This window comes from Lepisma saccharinum, chromosome 2 (assembly GCF_977018435.1).
Source record: "Lepisma saccharinum chromosome 2, izLepSacc3.1, whole genome shotgun sequence".
In the NCBI taxonomy this organism is placed as follows: Eukaryota; Metazoa; Arthropoda; class Insecta; order Zygentoma; family Lepismatidae; genus Lepisma; species Lepisma saccharinum.
In genome coordinates this window covers 116,704,587-116,712,836 of record NC_139230.1, presented here as the reverse complement: position 1 = coordinate 116,712,836, position 8,250 = coordinate 116,704,587, and the positions used below count along the sequence as shown (strand labels likewise).

General features: G+C 33.9%; 1 pseudogene; it reads left to right on the top strand.

Annotated features, from left to right (window-relative positions):
* The first annotated feature begins 3,699 nt into the window (after positions 1–3,699).
* Positions 3,700–7,507, top strand: LOC145983601 (NADH-ubiquinone oxidoreductase chain 5 pseudogene; annotated as a pseudogene).
* Positions 7,508–8,250: the final 743 nt, after the last annotated feature.

The window sequence follows — 8,250 nt, the reverse complement described above, 5'->3', positions numbered from 1 at the left end:
GTACTCTTGCCTCCCTTCTACTCTATGTTATATAATTTATCTCTTTCAACCAAATCAAATGCTTGTTTAAAGTAAATGAAAACCTGATGGACATTTTGATTGTGTTCCAACTTTTTCTTAAGTGTCTGTCTCATGTGAAAAAATTGATCTATAGTTTATCTGTTACGTTTAAATCAAAATTTATAATCACCTTTAATTTCATGAGCATATTAGCCTGATTTCTCACTCCTATCCATTATCAAACCACGGCTTACTTTTTCTTGGTTTATGATATCCTATACTTTCTTTTGCTCCTGATTCGGGTGGTCATCTAACCCACCCTCGATTTCGCAAGATTTTTTTTTCTTATGAAGATTATGTGTTGCTAAGTGTGAAGAAAGAAATTCTGGAGCGCGAAAAGAAGTATTTAGTACTGTACAGCCGTTTATAGTTGAGATATAGCCGTTTGAAGTTGCCAGGTGGAAGTTTACTTGCAGCCATGTTAGTTTCGTAGCACCCGTACTAAATGTCACGAAAATTGCTGTCAAAATTTTCCGCCGATTCCGGGCGCGGCAACGCCTGTCTCTCTATAGAGTTCTTTTGGAAGGCATGTTAGAAAATGGCCGAACCACCTGCCCCCAACACTATTTTCCGCACTGACACATGAAGGTACAAAAAAATTAAGGCTAAATTTAACCTCAGAAGGTAACTTACCTCTTTCTTCCAAGGCCAGTCACTGAATTGCGGTTCCAAGTTAAATTTCAAAGTCCAAAAGAGAAGTAAGTCGTATGTCAATAGTCTTTCTTGTCCTTTTCCACAGAATCCTACCCTCTTCTTCCGTTCCATCATAAAAATAAGAAGTCGCAAATTATTCCATCCCACAAGTCATTCAAAAAATACAACCCTCCTCTTTACGGCCTGCAGTTGGAAAAAACAAATGTGCACTATGTTCCACAAGATAACGTATTTACACACGCTGAGGATCACAAATCAATTGTAATGGCTGAAATGTCCCAACCCGCCAATACATCACAATAACATATCGCAAATTATTACATTCCACCCGCCTATACATCACAATAACATATCGCAAATTATCCCATTCCACCCGCCAATACATCACAATAACATATCGCAAATTATCCCATTCCACAAGTCAATCATAAGAAAAAAAAGAGAATATGTAGACTTGCGCCTGTGACGTGAATCCATGATGCACAGCCATGATGGAAGCCCTGGAAAATCGTATGAACTTTACGTAAGTAAGGAATTTAAATATTAAAAAATGTAAGTTTCGTAGCACGTAGAACTCCAAAAATTACTTTCCGCGCTCCAGAATTTCTTTTTTAGATGACCACGGAGCCCCTGATTCTATTGCAAAACGTTGGTTGGTTGGATTTGTGTTTTAAGTCCACTTTGTCCACAGAAAGGGTAATCGGGACTTTTTTTTCACATTTTAATAATATAAATTCATGTTTACAATTTTACTTACAATAATCATCATTTTCCGAAGGAACCAAGGTCATTACATTTTTACTTACTGGCCTTATATCGATACTTTTGTTTAGAAAGAAAAGAACTACATGAATATAATTTGCGTATAAGTTTTTTTTGTTCCATATATATATATCTTGCACTGTGGCATACTCTCTACAGAATATTTTATACTCAGTTACATTACTTTTATTTGCATACCCGAATACAATAAAGGTTGCTATTAACCATTGCAACTATTTCTGTTTTGTTGCTGGATAATATTTGAATTCTCGTCGTGATACATATTCAAAGTGTACATCTTTACTAGGGATACGACATATACTACTGATGCATTTTTGTAACTCTAACCAGGCTGCTTCCATTTTTCCACATGTCGTTAGTTTATGTTGCATCGTATCCATCATATTACATTCTAAGCAGACCTGGTCGTCACTGAAACCAAATCTATATCTTTTTGCCTTACAATCTAGTAATTCGTTTACTACACAATACCATAATGACCGTTGTTCCTTCGTGAGATGCTTAGCATGAATATTCCATATTTGGCCAGTTACAAGTTGGGTATTTTTCCATTATATGTAACATTCTATTTTCATATCTTAATCTTTGTTTATATAAAGCACATGCTCATGTATTTGAAGGGTCTTCATTTCTAAGGAGAACATAAAACATTTCTATAATTGCCGGAGAATAGTAGCTTATGCTAGGTGGCAACTTTGGAATTTCCAAGGGTATATCATTAATAGGTCACGTAAGAAACTTGCTGTGTTATCGTTCGTTCGCATTGCACGTGCAAAGAACCTCTGACAAAACAAGGCATGCGTCTTAAGTTTTGCGTTTGCCAGTTCTAGGCGAGTGTATGAAAAATGCGCTGAGTGAAAATTTCGCTCAAATGGAATGTTGCGAAATTTGCGCTCAGCTTCCTGGAGGAAAGAAGCTCACCTGTGTATGAAGAATTGTTAAAATGACAGACGGCTGCAGTTTTCTTTTAAAACACGATACTTCAGGTGAAAGAATTACTATTCTGAGCGCAGGAAAAGGAACGGAGAGCTTACAATTTTTTCATGGACGGAACGTTTAAAAGTTCAAGCAAACAGTTCTGCCACATTTACACAATTCACGCTGATTTTGGGAGCAGCAACGAAGAGACGAACATACATCCTATCGTGTTTGCTTTGATGCCGAACAAAAAGAAGGATACTTATGTAAGACTATTTCAGGACACCATAGAAGCTGTGCCAGGATGGGGACTTATGCGATGGATCAAGGAGACGAGTTTGCCAGGCTTACGTCTGAGACATCTGGTGGCAGCGTTGCCAACCCCTCAGCTACGAAAAGTGCTGTTCGAACTGTGAAATTATGCTAGAACGCCACCCAATGGTGCTAGGGCAGTATTATTAATAATTATTATTATTTTATTATTATTAACAATATATTTTATTACTATTTTCAGATGTTATATTGTATCCCACCCTAAGATCTATTTATTTTAAGTCGCTTTTTTGCCTTAGGGTCTGTCTGGGAGAGAAAATGAGAGTGGATGAAGAACTGATGAAATGGTCTATGGACTATGGAATGGAATAATCTTACCAAGGGTCGAACTAGGGCATGTGGCTCAGTCAATTTGAAAAAATTCTTCACATATTTTTTCTAGCAGATGGGGAGAGGGAAGATGACATGACACAGTATAAGCATCGTTACCTTTCACTTACTGCCGGTGGGGGGGGAGGGGGCGGTGTAAATCTATGGTATAATTCACAAATATCTTTCATATACTACTGCATTTTTTGCGTTATATGGAAGAACGTATTAATCAATTTCCACCTCCAACAAATGCTCATACAATGCATTTCTATGTAAACTAATATTATTTCAAAAAAAGAAAAAAAAGAAAGAAAGGAAAGGAGAAAAGGCATTCGCCAAACGAACAAATAAAAACCGCCTCTTTTCCACTCCTTTCTATATTTCTGAGCATACGACTCCCATTACTGGTTTAAATCTGCACGGTCTCTTTCTTCTTTTCGGGAGTTTCACAGTTACTTCTTTTGCTATTAGTACGCATTTTTCAAAATTGTTCCAAATATATTTTACAAAAAAAAAGCAGGAAAAAACACTCAAACACACGCTCAAAAACACACTGAAAGACGCACGCACGAAGAATTAAAATCATACACACGAACAACGATTTTTTTCGCCGCGGGAGACGGCTTCCGAAATGGTAAGATGCCGACCGAACCGAACGGAACACAAGCTGAAGACAAAGATGGTCAAAATTTGCCGACAAAGGAGAGCGGAACATTAGCTTTACTTGTCAATCCAACTTTCTACTACACATTCTTCGCAAAAATACAGGCACCGCAAATGGCACCCCTTGTGTCGGTGCTGAGAAAGGACAAAATTTTGAGGGTGGGCCGCCAAAACCCTCCTCCTCGATTTTATGGCAGGAAGACGCGGAAGAGATGCAAGGCGTTGGTGAGGGACGGGATCCCTGGGCGGGTTTACTCTCTTTTGTTGGAAATATGTCCACTTCCTGAAATAGAGGTGCAGTTACTTTTATTTTTACTTCTTGAGAGCACTTTTCTTTGAGGTCAATATCTACCGACGGTTGCAGATTATGCCACAGACTAAGATTATGCTAGATTTGGCTGTTATGCCAAACACAGGGTGTTAGGTGCCAAAGATGGTTACATTATGCTAGGTTTAGCACCATTATGCTAGGGTTGGCATCGCTGTCTGGTGGTGAAACTTCCGAATTACTAGCAGCCATCGACGATAGTTTCGCGAGCGGGTCCAACGCTAGAGTGCGGCTTATTCCGCGATGGAATGTAGTTCCCTGTTTCATTTGCATTTTCCTCCGTCGCTGCAGTTCTTCCTATACAATTTACCCATCCTTAGTGCAGCACACGAAACGTAGACGTACTTTGGCCGTATGCGTTAGAATAGACAAGATACGAATTTATTAGTTCTAGTAAATCTATGTAATTATATGGCAAAATTCGTAAAAACTTCAAAGTTCAACTCGGCCCGATACCAGTCTTCCAGACCCTGTTTGTTAGATTGCAACACTTCAGCACCAGGGGGCACATGGGAACTCCCGCCTTCTGCTTTCGGAAAGTTGTAATGTAAGCCGTCTGAATCATAGACAATCTTCTGACCGCGAAGGAATATAGGGAGAAGAGTGGGCCAAACCCTAGGTTTGTAAACCTACGGCCACAGGCTTACAGCAGGGTTGCAAACCTCATGTTTAGAAAAAGTGTTGTTCATGGCAGTGGCGAACGCAAGGGGGGGTTTACCAGGTTAACCCCCCCCCCCCTGAGTGTGGAAAAAATTTAATTTTACTTAGTATTTGAATTATTTTTTTAATAATAGTGGCTAGAAATAGTATTATATCTATTTATTTTTATCCTTGTAGATTTATATTTTTGTTAATTATTTTATTATTATTGTTAATATTAACTTTTATAAAATTTTTTTTTTTGAGGGATCATTAGTACCTACTTTGTTTTTAATTTTAGGGTGAGGGTATCAACCAGAGCGAGTACAAGCAGGGGTATATTAACTTTTTTATACATTACTTGCTTCTTTACCTCTTTTGGTTGGTATTTTTATGTTAAACTATAAGGTGGGTGGTTTATATATATATATATTTAGATATATTAATATTGATATAAATTATTTTATTTGATATATTAGAATGGTGTTTGCTTTTTTAGTAAAAATACCTATATTTTTGGTTCATTTGTGATTACCTAGGGCTCATGTTGAGGCTCCAGTTAGTGGGTCTATAATTTTGGCTGGAATTTTATTAAAGCTTGGAGGATATGGGATTTTGCGAGTTATTTCTTGTATTGCGAGATTAGCTATTAAATATAATATTTTTTGATTTGGTATTAGAATTGTTGGGATTTGAATAATTAGTTTTGTTTGTATGCGTCAAATTGATTTAAAGGCCTTGGTTGCATATTCATCTGTAGCACACATAGGTCTTGTTTTAATAGGGATTATAACTATAGGAGCATGAGGGATAAATGGTGGACTTACTTTAATAGTAGCACATGGTCTTTGTTCTTCTGGGATATTTTGTCTAGTAAATATTACTTATGAACGATTAGGTAGTCGTAGTATATTAATTAATAGGGGAATAATTAATTATATTCCTAGATTATCTTTATGATGATTTATATTGAGAATTACTAATATGGCTGCTCCCCCTTCTATTAACCTGTTGGGTGAAATTAGTTTATTAAATAGAATTATTGGGTGATCATACTTTAGTTTTGTAGGTGTTGCATTACTCTCTTTTTTAAGTGCTGGTTATACTTTATATTTATATTCTTATACTCAACATGGAATATATTATTCTGGTGCATTTTCTTGTTGAAGAAGTAATATTCGTGAATATTTATTATTATTTTGTCATTTATTTCCATTAAATTTTTTAATTATTTTTTGTTCTCCAATATTTCATTGAATTTAAAATATTTAAGTAGTTTAAGTAGAATATTAAGTTGTGGACTTAGTGGTAACTAAAAGTTCTTAAATCAATGGTTTTTAATTTTTTTATTACAAGTATAGTATCAATTATTTTATTAATTAGTAGAATAATCTTATTATTATTAGGGATAATATTTTTAATTAGAAATGTTACAATTTTTAATGAGTGAAATATTGTTAATTTGAATAGTTCTAGTATTATTATAACAATATTATTTGATTGGATATCTTTAATTTTTATAGGATTAGTTCAATGGTTATTAATTATAGAGGTTCTTATATAGAAGGGGATTATAATATAAATCGATTTATTATTTTAGTTTTATTATTTGTTGGATCTATGATGTTTTTAATTATTTCTCCTAATATTATTAGAATTATTTTAGGATGGGATGGTCTAGTATTAGTTTCTTACTGTCTAGTAATTTATTATCAGAATGTTCGTTCCTATTCTGCTGGGATACTAACTGCTCTGTCCAATCGAATTGGTGATGTATTTATTTTATTATCTATTGCTTGAATATTAAATTATGGTAGCTGAAATTATATTTATTATTTATGATTAGTTTGTGATTTTGATATAATATTAATTACTAGATTTATTTTTATTGCTGGGATAACAAAGAGTGCACAAATTCCGTTTTCTGCATGGTTGCCGGCAGCTATAGCTGCACCAACCCCAGTTTCTGCGTTAGTTCATTCTTCTACTTTCGTTACTGCTGGGGTTTATTTATTAATTCGTTTTGGAGATATATTAATATATACTGTTCTTGGTAGGGTACTTTTATTATTATCAGGGCTAACTATATTTATAGCTGGGGTTGGTGCTAATTTTGAATATGATTTAAGGAAAATTATTGCTTTATCTACATTAAGACAACTTGGATTAATTATGTTAACATTATCTATGGGATTAAAGGAGCTATCATTTTTTCACTTATTGACGCACGCTATATTTAAGTCTTTATTGTTTTTATGTGCTGGTGTAGTTATTCATGTTATAGGAGATGTTCAGGATATTCGTTGTATGGGGGGCGTAATTAATAAAATACCAAAAACTATTTCTTGTATAATAATTTCTAGTCTTGCCCTATGTGGAATACCATTTATGGCTGGATTTTATTCTAAGGATTTAATTTTGGAAATATTAAGTATGTCTTCTTTTAATTTAGTAATATTTGTTTTATTATGAATTTCTACGGGTATAACTATAGCTTATAGTTTTCGATTAAATTATTATTTAGTTGGTAAATCTTATAGAGGTACATCATTTCAATTCTTTTCTGATGATGGGGGGTGAGGTATATTTAAAGGTATATTAGGCTTATTATTCTTATCTATTGTAGGTGGCTCTGGGTTAATATGATTAGTCTTTCCTTCTGTTTTTGTTATTATTATTCCTCTTAATTTGAAGATAGGGGCAATTATTTGTATTTTATTAGGAGGATGAATTGGGTATAATATCACATCTTTCTTGTTCGAAATTTATCCATTTTTTAATAATAAAATAGTATACTATTTATTAGGAGGAACATGATTTTACCTTATTTATCCTCTGGTGGATTAATTGGTAGTTCATTTGCTACCGGAGGCCTATATGTTAAGGCTATTGATTATGGATGAAGTGAACTTATGGGGGGGCAGGGAGTGTATAAATGTATAAGGAGTGGTTCTTTAAATATTCAACTAATACATTCTAACTATTTTAATATTTATTTTATATTTTCATTTTTAATAGTAATTTTATTAATAATTTATGTGTGTTTATATAGCTTATAATAAAGCATAATATTGAAGTTATTAGGAAGAATAAAATAATTATGTAAGCACTTCTTGAACTTATTTAAAGTCCAGCTTTATCATGAAAAGATAATGTAATTTTATACTAAAGAAATAATGTGAAGAGTATTAATGGAATTTCACCACTAAAGATGGAAGTTAGCAGCCCCCACTTAATAATATACATCTTAACTGAGGAAACAATCCTAATTTTATTATTAACATTAATATGCCGCCTTCCTTTGGCTTCAGTCAAGTAAGCAAGGGTAATATATACCAATTTATTCAGGTCGAAGCTGATTGCTTTTGCTTCTTGCTCAATAAAGTAAATTGAATTATTCAATACCTTTTGAATGCAACTCAAATGTTATTATTAACTATTACTCCAGCATGCTCATTCTAGTGATCCTTGGGTTCATTCATGATATAAACCTAAAAGTAAAATTAATAGGAATAGGAGTCTGACACATAGTCAATATATTAGTTTTGAATTAGTAATAA